Raw genomic sequence first — 15,203 nt, forward strand, 5'->3', positions numbered from 1 at the left:
ACTCCTGGCAGGACCAGGCTTGACTGGTGTGGCCTCTCCAGTACTCCCCGATGGCGGCTTTTTCCAGTGGAGCACAATCCTCCCACACTGTCCAGAGCTGAGTCTCTAGAATTGTCTGCCTTCGTGGTTCAGTCTTGTGACTGGCACAGCAGTGATGCCCTCAGCAGCTGGCCTTCGGGGCATTGCCCCAGGTGTGAGGGCAGACTTCAGTCCCTGACCCAGCTCCATCACCTCCTTGCTGGGTTACCCTGGGTGGCTTCCTGAGAGTCTATGAACTGGTTCGTGCAAGGTGATGGGTGTAGTAACACCTGCCAAATGTACACAGGAGACAATGTGTGTGAAGGTGTTCAGTGCAGATTCTGGTTTCCGTTACATTGGTTTCTTTCCTGTTTCTCTATTTGCATGCCATACACTCACTTTGCCAAATTCAAAAGCTATTGAATGTTTGCAATGCTTACAATGAACAGTAAGTCTCTTCTAGCTACACTAATTTCCTCCTCTGAAGCATCTTCTATTCTCAGTTCCTTGTGAATCCTTTTGGAAACAATCTTTGCCTATAATTCATCAGCAGTTTTATATATATAGTTTTTTTCTTTTATACACAAATAGTTGCTTACTGTTTACACTTAACAGTTTTATTTATTTTATCTTGGAGAGCTGTGCAGATCTATACATCAAAAAGCACCTTTGTTCTCTTTGCCATCACGCAGCTACCTGGTTCCTGTCTGCTCCTCCAATCTCATGTTCTGGAAGTCTCCTGCACTTGTCTCTTGGATGCCATCGTGCCTACACACCTCCAGGTCCCCTGTTAATGGATGGGGCAGGTTGTCACCATCATTTGCTTTCTCCAAACAATGGCATGGATCACAGGTTTTGCTCATGAGCAAGTATAGCTGAGGATAAATTCCTAGAAATGGAATCTCCAAGGCAAAAGACACATGCAGGACATCTGTAGGATTTTCCATGTTTCTTGATGTGGTGGCTGTTCGCATGTACAAGGCCACTTCCCTGTACAGAAGAATGCTAGCTCCCCCATGCCCCACCAGTCCACTCATTATCAATCTTTCTATATGTGATCGTGGAAAATGGTCTCTTCTCAGGGTCCTCATGGGTTGTTTTAGGTGGTTTATCAGGGCCCCTATCAGCCATCCCTGATACTCCTGGCCTCCCCATCCCCCATGCCTGTCCTCACTCCTACCTCCCCACCCCTGGGTTTGGGCCAGGCCAGGGAGATAGGAAAATGCTATATTGGCTTCTTGGTAGAATGGGGGCCATTCACCCTCCTACGAAGCCTTCAGCTACTGTGCTCTAAGCCAAAGCCAGGCTCCTCTCCCCTGCCATGAGTTCTAGACCCCCATACTGACCTGGTCACCAGCCTTTCCAGAGTGTAGCTCCTGGAGTAGGGCTGGGCCCCTCTCCTCTGCTCTGAGCTGCACAAAGTAGACAAACAAACTGAATTCTCCCTTCTCATATGCATTATGAGTGATGCTACTTACTGACTTTGCTGTGCCATGCTTCCCTGGTTCCAAGCAGAAGAACCAGCCCCGAATAAACTCAAAAGAGTTCATTAGAAGGCTATCGAGTGTGTCACTGATTCCCTGGGAGGGCCAGATAACCAAGCCTAAAGGCCATACATAGCCAAGAAGAAAGCCCCAAGTCCCTTTCTAGAGGTGGCTTGTTGAAGATGCCCCTACTGCCGGCCTTAGCCCCAGGACCCTCATCTTACACCAGTACTGGCCCCGGTGCTGCCGCTGCAAATACTGGGCTCTGCACCCTGCATTGCACTGAGGCTGGGAGAGCCAGAGACAGGTTGTCAGCATCTGTGCTGGGAGTGCAGGAGGCCCTGGGCAGAGGAAGGGGTTCTCGTGCTGGCCAGCCCAAAGAGTGACAGCATTCACTACAGGAGGTTGAATTTCTCCATGCCACATCGCAGATGACAACTTTTAGCACCCACTAGATGTCACCTGGACTCTGGGGACCCACATAGTTTTCTCATTTGACTCTCATGACAACCTATGTAGTAGGTGGCACCACCCCATTTCCTTGAGATTCCTGTGACGTGGGCAGCACCTGTGGCTCAGTGAGTAGGGTGCCGGCCCCATATACCAAGAGTGGCAGGTTCAAACCCAGCCCCAGCCAAACTGCAACAAAAAAATAGCCGGGCATTGTGGCGGGTGCCTGTAGTCCCAGCTACTCGGGAGGCTGAGGCAAGAGAATCGCCTAAGCGCAGGAGCTGGAGGTTGCTGTGAGCTGTGATGTCACAGCTCTCTACTGAGGGCCACAAAGTGAGACTCCATCTCTTAAAAAACAAAAACAAAAAAAGAGAAGAGATTCCCATGACGTGTCCGGATTCTTCCACTCCTCCAGGAGGAAGGGGGAAGGCTCCATGCCTGGGGACTCTGCCTTTGGCTCCTGCTAGTCTGCTGGCCCCCTTTCTGCCCCGTGGACACATGAGGCCCTTCTCTTTGCATCATTCCTTGTGGCTTGGGAGCACAGCCTGTGAGTGCAGGGACTCCTGGAGCAGAATATCATCAACACAGGATTCAGCCAGGGAGGCGAGCCAAGCTTTCAGCACATTCCCAGAAACTGGTCTCTGGGGAGGGGATGAGTCACAGGGTAGAATGGAAGGGGGGGCTCAGCCTTAGCTCCAGCATTCTGTCCAGACCCTCTTTCTCCGGTGGGCCAGAGTGATCTTTGCTGGGCAGACCACTGCCCTGACTTCCTGTTTCCCTTATGCATCATTCATTCTCTCAGCATTCCTTGAGTACCTACTGTGAGCCAGACCCTGTGCACCAGCTATGGTCCCTGCCCTCGAGAGAGTTACTGGTTGAACTTGAATAGAAGGATAGATATGAAAAGGTAGGTGAGTGCTACCGCAGGAAAATAAATGGAAATGTAGAGGAGAGAGAGGACTTTGGGGCTCTTAAAAGAGGAAGGTGACATTCAGCTTGGTCTGAAAGGATGTGGAGCTATGCACAATGGGAAGGGAATGCTCCTCAGGAAGGCCTGGCATGAGGAAGGTGTGCAGGCGTGATGGTGGCTGGGGAGTTCTGGAAACATCTAAGAGGCAGGTGCAGGAGGCTCATGGAAGATGAGACTGGAAAAGCAGACAGGTACCCACCAGTGGTGGGCTTGGCTGTCAGAGTGAGCTTGACCTTTCCCTGTGAGGGGTTTGGAGCAGAGAAGGGAGGTGGAGGTCTTGGATTTGGGAACTGCAGTGGGTGTGACATGTTACCATGTGTGTCTCCTTTACATCCCAACTTCCTGTGCCCCTCTCCCATGTAGGCAGTTGAGTGGAATATCCTTGCCTACATATTTTTAGGGACCCACAAACATGTTTTAATTTATTTTGGATCAGAAGGAAAAAAGTGAATATAACAGTAATGGCTGGGTACAAGGGCACAAACCTATAATTCTAGCTCTCTGAGAGGTTAGGGAGGGAGGATTGCTTGAACTCAGGAGTTCAAGACCAGCCTGAGAAAGAGTGAGACCCCCCATTGCTATTATAAATAGAAAAATTAGCCAGGGGTTTTAGTGGGCATCTGTAGTCCCAGTTACTTGGGAGACTGAGGCAGGAGAATCACTTGAGCCCAGGAGTTTGAGGTTACTGTGAGCTATGATGCTACAGCACTCTAGCCTGGGTAACAGAGCAAGACTGTGTCTCAAATATCTAATATACAGTAATGAATATGTAAGCAGGAATCCAGACTGATTGGTATCTTTCTTTAAACCAAAGCAATCGTAAAATATAAATTTGATTATCTTGACCTACGCAAAATCAAAAAAAATCGACTAGGGCTCACAAAGTTACAGTGCCTCCTGGCACAGGACAGGGGGCATCTCTTGAGTTTCAGGGCATACCTCACAGCAGATCAATAATGTTGAAAGAATAAATGTTTAGGTTGCAAGGGTCTGGGGCGCTAAGCATGGGAGAACCCTGGAAGAACTGCTGGCACCAGCCCCCTTGCCTGGGCTCCACTGGGGATGACAATAGTGGGGGTCCAATTACAGTTGAATTGAGTGGGTATATATCCAAAAGAACTAAAACCAGGATCTCAAAGAGATATTTGCACTTCCATGTTCATAACAGCATTATCACAATAGATAAGAGGTAGAAGCAGCCTAAATGTCTATCTGCAGATGAATGAATCAACAGCTGTGGTGTGTATATGTATATACACGCCCAGGGAAATAGTATTTATTTTGAGGGGCGGTGCCTGTGGCTCAGTGGGTAGGGCATCAGCCCCATATATCAAGGTGGTGGGTCCAAACCTGGCCCCGGCCAAATTGAAACAACAACAACAAAAATAGCCGGGCGTTGTGGTGGGCACTTGTAGTCCCAGCTACTCGGGAGGCTGAGGCAAGAGAATCGCCCAAGCCCAGGAGTTGGAGTTTTGCTTTGAGCTGTGTGACGCCACGGCACTCTACCGAGGCCGATACACCGGCCCCACATACCAAGGGTGGCGGGTTCAAACCCAGCCCCGGCCGAACTACAACACAAAAATAGCCAGGCGTTGTGGTGAGCGACTGTAGTCCCAGCTAGTCGGGAGGCTGAGGCAAGAGAATCGCCTAAGCCCAGGAGTTGGAGGTTGCTGTGAGCTGTGTGATGCCACGGCACTCTACCGAGGGCAATCAAGTAAGATTCTGTCTCTACCAAAAAAAAAAAAGAAATATTATTTATTTTTATTTTTTTATTTTTATTATTTTTTTTTTTTGTAGAGACAGAGTGTCACTTTATGGCCCTCAGTAGAGTGCCGTGGCCTCACACAGCTCACAGCAACCTCCAGCTCCTGGGCTTAAGTGATTCTCTTGCCTCAGCCTCCCGAGTAGCTGGGACTACAGGCGCCCGCCACAACGCCCGGCTATTTTTTGGTTGCAGTTCAGCCGGGGCCGGGTTTGAACCCGCCACCCTCAATATATGGGACCAGCGCCTTACCAACTGAGCCACAGGCGCGGCCCTATTATTTATTTTTAAAAGGAAGGCAATTCTGACACATACTACAACATGGATGAACCCTCTGAAGACATTATACTAAGTAAAACGAGCCAGTCATTAAAAAAAGACAAATACTGCTTGATTCCACTTATGTAAGGAATCTGGAATAGTAAAAGTCATAGAAGCAGAACATGGAATAGAAGGTTGCCAGGGGGTGAAGGAGAAGGCAGAGGGAGTTTTTCACTGGGTATAGGATTTCAGTTTTACAGATGAAAAAGATCTAGAAATCTGTTACATAACAATGTGCATACAGTTAACAATACTATATACTTAAATATGGTTACGATGGTAAATTTTATGTTATGTGCTTTTTACCATAATAAAAAAATGCACCAATACCCAAATTTAATACACATACTTTGACTCTAAAAGTATTTGAAAAGAATTTTATAACTTAGCTTTCAGAGCTATTTGGGGACAAGTAAATGGTTTGCTTTGCTGCTGGCCTCGATTTCTCTACAAACATCATGCATTCTTGGGAGTCTTGGAAATTCTTCCAATGTGAGAAAATGTGACCTACAAATTGTTTTCATGCACAGTGACATGTTTTGAAATACTACATTTAACAATGAATGAAGCCAACATGTCACATTTAGAAGACATTTTGGTAAACATTTACTATTTTTTTAAATTATGGTTTTAATATTTTGGAGCCAGGGCATTTTCCCCCTTAGACCTCAAGGCTTTTTATGAGCTGCAGCCCTCATGCCCATGGGTCCTGCTGGAGAAAACTGCCTGTCTCTGCCCAGAGGAAAGGCCTTTTTAGGCCGCCTTTGCTTCTCCCCCATCAGGTCCCAATAGTGGCTCCTGGTGTCTGTCCTGCATTATATCAAGCCCTGGCCTAGGGCCCCGAGAGAGGACTTCTGGAGGAGGCAGGACTTGGAAAGATGGGACCAAAGGCATTGCTGGGGGGAGGAAAGCCCAGAAGTGTAGAGAAGAGGAAGGATGGGCGGCACCTGTGGCTCAGTGAGTGGGGTGCCGGCCCCATACACCACGGGTGGTGGGTTCAAACCCTGCCCCAGCCAAACTGAGACAAAAAAATCGCCCGGTATTGTGGCGGGTGCCTGTAGTCCCAGTTACTCGGAGGCTGAGGCAAGAGAATCACCTGAGCCCAAGAGCTGGAGGTTGCTATGATCTGTGATGCCACGGCACTCTACCAAGGGTGACAAAGTGAGACTCTACCTCTAAAAAAAAAAAAGGAAGGAACAGGGAATGAGGAGGAAGCTGCGTGGCAGATGTGGAAGGTGGTAAGGACAGCCTTCTGTGTGGGCCAGAGGGACCCAGCTATGGACAGGTGGGTTACTGTACACAGGAGTCTGCACTGGACACACGGGGGCAGGGACTCCTGGCAGGCTCCAGTCTGGGTGACAGCCATGTCAAGAAGTCTGGCCATCTGTGAGAAGCTTGGCGGGGCAGGCTGGGAGGCACACATAACCTGGAGAGGCTGTCCTCGCTTCTCCCTCCCCCACCAGTCTTGACACACACCCCATTTAGACAGAGAGCAGTGAATAATGGTTTTAAAACCAAGGCCCACAGTGAAGAGTGGGGGCTCTAGAGCCAGATGCTTGAGTTTCCATCCTGGCTTCAATACTATGGCAAGACCTGTTGTGTGACTGTGGGCAAGTTACTCTCCCTCTCTGAGCTTCATTTGCCCAATCTGTAAAGTGGGACAATGGTGGCTACATCCCAGAGTGGCTGGGAAAAGAGCATGTCAGAAGCCACTGGGTCACCAGACGTCAGATGGCACCTCCCCAAGGCAAATGCTTTAGGACATCCTCTTGCTAGTCCTCACAGGATCAGAGCTGTTCTCACCATCCCCCCCTCAAACATTGACTGAGCCCTAAGTCTGAGCCTGCTGTGCCTGGATGCCCTGGATCCTCACCAAGGGGTCCTGACCACTTCAGAGACAAGGAGCTACAAAGTCACATTGATGAAGTTGCCCCTAACCTCCCCAAGAGAACAGAGAGAATGACCCTGCTCAAGAAGAAAGAAAGACACTGAAAGAGAAACAGATAGAAGCAGGGAGAGACAGGAAGTCAGGAAGAGAAAGTCAGAGGAGGGAAGGGAACGTTGCCCTCAATTCTCCCAGGGACACTTGAGGGGAGGAACAGTTTGTCCTCTCAGCATCCCCTAGGGTGGCTGAGAAGGGTCTTCAGCAGAGGCCAAGGCAGGCACAGGGCAGGTGGCAGCTGTCACCTGAGAGGATGCCTGAGAACCTGGGATCCCCAAAGTGGGCAGGGTGTGGCTTCCAGGAGGAGCTCAGCCTGCCAGAAAGAGAGATTTTCCATGTGGTCTCAGGCTCTGATGTCCCTTTTTCTGAGGTCCCCCTGGAGCTGCAGTCCCTCAACTTCCTCAGCCCCAGCCCCTGTGGATGGAAACTGCTGCTCCTTCCCAAAGTGGGAAGCTGAGGCAGGGCAAGGCAAGTGAAAAATGAGAAGTCCTGGATGTCGCCTGCCAGCCCATGGCTGGGAGCCCAGAGGCTTGGATTCAGATCTCTGCCACAATCCCTGAGAGCAACCAAGGACACATTCCTCTCACAGAGACTGGAGATGCTCTGAGTGGACTTCCTGGAAGAGGTGGCACCGAGTCTAGAGGGAAAGGAGAAGAGCAGGGCTAGGAAGTGGCAACAGACAAGACCATTCCCTGTGCAGAGATGGCCCAGGTCTGGGGGACACAGCTTTGATTCCAAGAAGGTCCTGGCCTCTGGCACTCTGCATGGGACCAGTCCTTGTGGAGCTCCTGCCAGGCTTGTCCTGGCTGCATAGGAAGAAAAATGAATGTGTGAGCTAGGGGACTTGGGACAGGGCCAGGGAGGCTGCGGCTGGAACATAAACCTGTCATGACTTCTGGCGCCGTGGCAACCCCCAGCCTCTGACACAGCCCTGGCCTGACTGACAGGAACCAGGAGTCAGGATGGAACCATGGCGGGGGCACAAGAAAAGGAGGCAGCAGCTCCTGGTTCTCAGCCCGGTTCTTGCCCAGACGGCCCCTGTGCACCAGTCCCTCTGCCCTCCCCCCTGCTCCCACAGCTCCTGCACACTATGGGCGTCTGTGGCCCTGGCCCCTGGAAGCTCCCAGCCCGTAGCTCGCTGGGGCCCCTCTGCCCTGGCCACTCCCAGCGAGACCTCTTGGCATCTCTGCCTCTATAGTACCCAGGACCTTCCGCTTGGCTGTCCCCACCCCTGCCATGCAGGATGCTGCCCAGATTCTCGCTACCCACAGCTTTCTGGACCATTTCACAGATGCTTGCTGAATAAACACGGGCTCTTTTGCATATGGGAAGTGTGCAGACCTTAAGGGCACAGCTCGATGAAGTTTTACACACACCTACATCTGGGTCACCATCTTCCAGATGAGGATCCAGAGCATTTCCAACCTCAAGACATTTCCTCATCCAGTCACCACCACCCCCAGGGATAAAATCTATCCTGACTTTATTGTCATCAGGCCTCTCACCTGCTCTTGCTCTTTGTGTGAATGGAGTCCTACTGTGTGCCTTCGTCTTTACTCAACATGACGTCCAGGAGAGCCACCCATGTTGTTGCATGCATCAATAATCCATTCTTTTTTTTTTTTTTTTTTTGAGACAGAGTCTTACTTTGTTGCCCTGGGTAGAGTGCCCTGGGGTCACAGCTCACAGCAACCTCAAACTCTTGGGCTTAAGCTATTCTCTTGCCTCAGCCTCACAAGTAGCTGGGACTACAGGCGCCCACCACAATTTTTTAGTTGCAGTTGTCATTGTTGGTTAGCTGGCCCGGGCTGGGCTCAAATCTGCTAGCACATGTGGCTGGCGCCTTAACCATAGTGCTACAGGTGCTGAGCCCAATAATCCATTCGTTATTGCTAAAGAGCATTCCACTGTGTGGGTGGAGGTTCTGAAATTTGCCTACCTGTTCACCATGGATAGACATTTGTGTTGTTTCCTGTCTGGAGTTGCTATGAATGTTCTTGCACATGTCTTCCAGGGGACTAAGCACTTATTTCTCTTGGGGAAATACCTAGGAGCGGAATTGCTGGGTCATAGGGCAGGCATAAGAACACTGACTCCTAAACAGCCCAGCATTTCACACCTGTCCCTATCACACCTGTCCAATCTCTCTGCTTAGGACCTGAGTATGGGCCTGGTGTTTCTCCAGGCTCTGGGTCGGACTCAGACCTGTTTTTTCTTTTTTTTTTTTTTTTTTTTGTAGAGACAGAGTCTCACTTTATGGCCCTCGGTAGAGTGCCGTGGCATCACACAGCTCACAGCAACCTCCAACTCCTGGGCTTAAGTGATTCTCTTGCCTCAGCCTCCTGAGTAGCTGGGACTACAGGCGCCCACCACAACGCCCGGCTATTTTTTGGTTGCAGTTCAGCCGGGGCCGGGTTTGAACCCGCCACCCTTGGTATATGGGACAGGCGCCTTACCGACTGAGCCACAGGCGCCGCCCCAGACCTGTTTTTTCATTCACTCTGATCACCGAGCCTTGGATCCAAGGCAGGCAAGTTAGGGTTGACCAAGGCCACATTGACCACACCCTCCCTTGGACCTGAGCAGCCCAAGCTGGGAGCAAATCCATGGCAGGAGAAGGGGCCTCCCATGCTGTCTTGGCAGAGAAGGGCTCCTGTCAATGTCTCTGCCATTCAGAGACCCCTCTGGAGTCAGAGGCTGGTCATAGGGGCCCAGGCCCAGGTCATAGGGGCAACGAGCAGAAAGGCAAATCACCAGAGGTGCTGGCCCCCACCCTGCCTTTGGCCTTCAGCCCAGACCCAGGTTCCTCTCTTCCCAGAAGTTCATCCCCCGGAATGGAGTTACGTGCTTTGAGCTCATTAACCTTTTGAACCTTCCAGAAAAGGGGGTGGAAACGCCCTGCCTCATCCTATTGCTGAGGAAGCTGTGGGTGGGAATGGGGAATGGCAGGGGACCACCCAAGGCTCTGCTGGAGACCAGAGATCTGAGGGTCCTGGGCAGGGGCTGAGTTCCCAGGGAGCCTCCACAGGTCTGCACAGCAGAGGTGGGAGAGCTAGACAGCCCTCCCTAGGCCAGGGCCACCCCCAGTGGTTCTTCCAGTCTGCACTGCAAACTCCAAATGTGCACTTGTGACTTACCTGCTTAAAACTCCTAGAGGGTCATCTGCAGCTCTCTGGATATAGTCCTAGCACCCAGACCCTTCCTGGACTGGTGCCCACCTGCCCAGCCCCCTTGGTCTCCCCTGCTCAGGCTCCTGCAGGCTCTGGGACTTGTTCATCAGCAGCATCCACATGTCTAGGCTGTAGGCACGGTTCCTTCCACCCCTACTTGCTGGGCAATGAGACCCCTCAAGAGCCTTCAGCACCCCACCCCAGCTGGCTTCCCCTGTGTTCTCCACCCTGATGTCACTTATCACCCTGCAAAAGGAGGTTGTTGTCTATAAAAGGAAATTAATCATGGGATGGCCCCAAGGACTTCAAGGCTCACCACAAGGGAATTGTTCAGCCCAGGTCCCAGTCTCCCAGGTCCCGAGGGTCCCTTACCTCCCTGGGCTCAGCTGAAGCTTCTGGGGTGGCAGGCAAAGGCAGTCTGAGTGTCCTATCTCTCTGTCCACTGCTCCCCGCCTGTGTCCCTCACTCCCTTCACCTCACCAGGGACAGATATGGAACATTCATCTTGGAGATATTCTTGAGGTCTTTGTGGTTCAGAGGAGGACAAACCACTTGGGGTGGGAGAGTCATGGGCAGGAACAGGAGAAGGCATTTCAGCTGGGCTCAGAAGGTGAGCAAGCTTGGGCTCCAAGTGGAGGGGGTAGCAGGTGGGTGGAGGGTGCACAGGCTGGTGTGAGCCCTCAGGCTGTCCTCCTGGTGACACAGGAAACTTAAACTTGCCCAGCAGGCAGGTATTCTGGCCCCTGCAACAGAATCCCCAGGGGGATCCCAGGATAGTCTGCATTTCAGCCAGGCCTCACTAATGGGACCTGGGAGGAGGCCCCACAGCAGAGTGGGGGACCCCAGAGAGACCCCTCTCTCAGCTTACTCTCCTTGGACCTTTACGCCCCTGAGCTGGGGACTGTTTCCAGGGAGTCACAGTGATGGAGTCAGACCTGGAAACATCCTGGCCCCAGGTGCTTGGACAAGCTGATTCCCTCTTCCTCATCTCCTACCCTCCACCTGCCTGGTGCTAGGCAGAGTTCCCAAAGAGCCCCGGTTCCCATGCCAAAGAGGAGGTGCAGTCACACATTGCGCGGACAAGTGGGGAGTTGCCTAGTTTCCTGCAGGGGTCCCCTCTGAGCACCCGGGCTCCTGCCTCAGGTGGCAGTGGAGTCTCTGGAGGAGAGGCCGGACATGGAGAAAATGCTAGGGGCAGGGGAGGGGGCCCCAGGGGTGACTCCCTGTGCACCTGCCAGCTTCAGGGAATGGCTGTGAATGGTTTCTGCCCCTGACACCTGCTCTTTCTCCCTTCTCATTCCTGTCTCATTTTGCCTCTTTCTTCACTGGGCCCAGTCCTGGAGCAGATGCAGTTTCCTGATTTTACCTTGTGTTTGTTGGGAAATGGTCGTGCCCATCTCTGGGCCAGCTTGGGATGAGAGATGAGCTCCCATGGCTTGTCAGAGTGAAAACAAAGGAACAAGAAAAGAGTGGGAGACATAAGAGAGGGGATACAGAGAGAAACAGACAGAAGTGCACTCTGTGCCCTGTCCTGTTGTTTGCCCGTTTATCAGGATAATGTCAGGTGATGTGTGGCACACTGGGCATCGTTTCATGGCTCAAGATCATGTCCCCGGCTGGACGCAGTGGCTCACGTCTGTAATCCTAGCACTCTGGGAGGTGAGGTGGGTGGATGACTTGAGCTCAGGAGTTTGAGACCAGCCTGAGCAAGAGTGAGACCCTGTCTTTACTAAAAATGGGAAAACTGAGGCAAGGGCAGCACCTGTGGCTCAGTGAGTAGGGCGCCAGCCCCATATACCGAGGGTGGCGGGTTCAAACCCAGCCCCGGCCGAACTGCAACAAAAAAAATAGCCGGGCATTGTGGCGGGCGCCTGTAGTCCCAGCTACTTGGGAGGCTGAGGCAAGGCCCAGGAGTTGGAGGTTGCTGTGAGCCGTGTGACACCATGGCACGCTACCGAGGGCAATAAAGTGAGACTCTGTCTCTAAAAAGAAAAAAGAAAAGAAAAGAAAAACTGAGGCAAAAGGATCATTTGAGCCCAAGAGTTGGAGATTGCTATGAGCTAACACACCAAGGCACTTTACCCAAGGTGGCAGCTTGAAACTCTGTGTCAAAAAAAAAAAAAATCATGTACCCAAGTTTGTTTTCCCAGGTTTGTCCTAAGAATTTTTTTTTTTTTTTTTTTTTTTGTGGTTTTTGGCCGGGGCTAGGTTTGAACCCGCCACCTCCGGCATATGGGACTGGCACCCTACTCCTTGAGCCACAGGCACCGCCCTGTCCTAAGAATTTGTTCAAGACATGGAGCGCTGAATGGACTGGTGTGGCCACTCCCTGTGGGCAGTGGGAGGGAGCCGGTGTCACCCACCAGCCTCTGCCATCCTACAGGAGCCCTCATGCTCCTCCATCTACAGACCTCTTACCCATCCTTCAAAACCACAACTCTACCCTTCCTCTTAGCATCCTCCAGGCAGGATTGGCAGATGGAGTGTTTCTCTGTCCTTCGAAGGCCTCTGTCACCTCGGTGCATGTCTAGTTGCCACTGAGACAACTAGAAGGCCTTTGAAGGCCAGGACTACCTGTCAGTGTCCAGCATGGCTGGCTGAGGTTGGTGACTGTCTGATGAGTATGAGAGGGAGGGAGGGAGTGAGTGAATGGGGAGGGACTGAGTGATCTAAGGGCCAGAGCTGGGCATCCTTTTTCCTCTTATCCATTCTTTTCATGAGTGAGGAGGTTGAGGCCCAGGGCAGGGCAGGCAGGGTGGCAGAACTGGAGCCCTGACATCCACCTTCTCCATAAGCAGATCCCACAATGTGGCTCCCTTCCTGCTCCATAGAGAAAATGATCAGTGGCTTTAAGGGGCCAGGTGCCCTGGCTCAGGCCTTTCCATCTAGCCAGTCTTGGACTCCCAGGCCCCAGAAGAACCCAGAGTAGCCAGCACTGGCATGGCCGGGATTTCCAACCAGGACTCTGACTGGGAGGGAACCCCAACCACCCCATACTGGACTTTCTACCACGCCTGGGTTCAGGTTCTGGACTCAGCACATGGCAGATCCTGAGGAGATGACTTAAGTCTTTGTGGCCAGGCTGTCTCTGTTGTGGGGGAGGAAGGGGTAAATCTGGCCTGTAGTTGGGGAGAAAGGTTATCTGGGTCTGTCCAGCATTCAGTTTGGGGACAGGAAGACCAGGTAACCTGGGGGAAGATAGGGCTGGGAGCAACTTCAGGCTTGCCTGTGCTGGCACAAAGGCCCTCTGGGATGTCCAGTCAGAGACTTCCAGGGGGCCAAGGACATAGGAGATGCAGCTGAGGGGAGAGACCAGGGTTGTCAGCAGGCATGACAGGAGGTTGCGGGGCTGAGGCACTGGAAGGAGGTCTGCCCAGGGAGTGGGAACTGAGGAAGAGGGTGCAGGCCCAGCACATGAGACACCACCAGTGACACGGGGGTGCGGGGAGTGGTAAGCTCAGCTGCACAAGCGTGAACTCCAGATGGGGGAGGACCCTGCACTCCCCACTTCCCAATCCTGGAGCACAGTGGGCAGGTTCTACTCAGGAGGAATTCGGGGGAGGACGTATTTCTCAAGGGAGAGGCGAGAAGATGAAGAAGGGGACATTTGGGGGCCCTGCCCTCTCCAAATGGCAAAATCTCCCTGTCCTCTGAGACTTGAGGGTCAGCCCCTGCAGTGTCCCCTCTGCACAACCCCACCCAACCCCTGCAGTTCTCTGTCTGTCCCCTCTCCTGTCTGGAGACCAGAAAGCAGGAAGGCTTTGATTCCATGGGATCAGCACAAAGGCAGCTGTGCCCCTCTGGGTCCTTTTTTGCCCTTCTCCATCCTGCACTGTGCCCAGGAGGCTGACCAACATGGGCAGTGCCCCTCAGAGGCCCCTGCCCTCTGGCTCTAGTGAGATCTAGTGCAGTCACCAGCAGAGATCAGAGGGCAGGAGGACAGAGGCCCACTCCCTCTGGGGGAGTCATCCCTTCGCCATTGCTCCTGCTGGGGACCCTAACCCATGGTGATTGTTGGCTGGTTCTGGAACCATCACTGCTTTCTTCCCATCAGCCCCATTAGAGCCAGTCCTGGGTTACCCTCTCTCCTTTGTCCCCATGATGTTGCCCACACCCCTACAAACATTCTCAATTACCCGGCAAGTCAGCATGCCATCTGTTTCCTGCTAGGGCTCGACCCACACGGGCGTGGATAAAGGTTGTAGAATGCAGGATCTTAGAGTTCAATCCACCTGACCTTTGCTTTTCACATAATGGAAAACTGAGGGCCAGAGAGAGTAAGTAACCCTTCCAGGGACACCCTGTCCCAGAGTCAGGGCTCTTAACTGCTCTGAAAAGGCTATGAAAAGGCCACAGCTTAACTCACAATGGTTGTCAATCTGTCCCTGTCCCCTGCCTGCACTTCCCAGATGAGTACCCATGATACTTAAAGATTTCCTCCAGGGCAGGACGGATGTGTCTGCTCTGAATAATAAATCTATCAGGGCTATTTGCACCACTCAGAGGCAGGCATCTGGGACCCAGTCAGCATCCTCCTCCCCTGACCTTGTGCCCCAGAGGGTGAGGCCCTTCCTCATGGTATGGGTGTTTCCCAGCCTCTCCTCTGTCCCTCACCTGCTCTCTCCACCCCCCTATCAGCAATATGTTGCTGCTCCTGCTAGGGCACCCTTCCCCTGCCTACCTGGCCTGGGGGTCCTGCTTTTTCTCCCCCTCCCCAGGAAGTCTCTGAAACCCCAGATAGTCCAACTCTTCGATAACCATCCCTCCTTCCTTTGTGCTGTCCTCCCTCTGCAGTGGGAGGCACCTTAGGGCAGAACCTTGCCTCTGCCGTCTGCAGGCTTGGCAGGAAGCAGTGCTGTTGGGCAAGGCTGCGTGCCCTGGATTAGGTCTGTGGCCGGGGTCCGCTCAGGGCTGAGTCTGTGCTGCTCTTAGGAGATGCAGCTTCACACATACTTCCTGCCCCCACCTGCCTACCAGGCTGGGCTGCCCCACCCAGAAGTGTGGAGACATGTGGAGTAAGGTCTAGAATTGCAGTCCACAACCCCTGGGCTGAGGACCAGTACTGTCTGAGGTCTGTTAACCAGGC

The 15,203-nt window shown here is 52.5% G+C and overlaps 2 protein-coding genes across 2 annotated transcripts in view; both read left to right on the plus strand.

Annotated features, from left to right (window-relative positions):
- ORAI2 (ORAI calcium release-activated calcium modulator 2) overlaps positions 1 to 15,203 on the plus strand; it is a 204,060-nt gene that overhangs the window by 75,208 nt on the left and 113,649 nt on the right. The window lies entirely within an intron of this gene.
- The window catches only part of LRWD1 (leucine rich repeats and WD repeat domain containing 1), a 92,765-nt gene that overhangs the window by 49,653 nt on the left and 27,909 nt on the right, over positions 1 to 15,203 (plus strand). The window lies entirely within an intron of this gene.

Source organism: Nycticebus coucang, chromosome 12 (genome assembly GCF_027406575.1).
Source record: "Nycticebus coucang isolate mNycCou1 chromosome 12, mNycCou1.pri, whole genome shotgun sequence".
In the NCBI taxonomy this organism is placed as follows: Eukaryota; Metazoa; Chordata; class Mammalia; order Primates; family Lorisidae; genus Nycticebus; species Nycticebus coucang.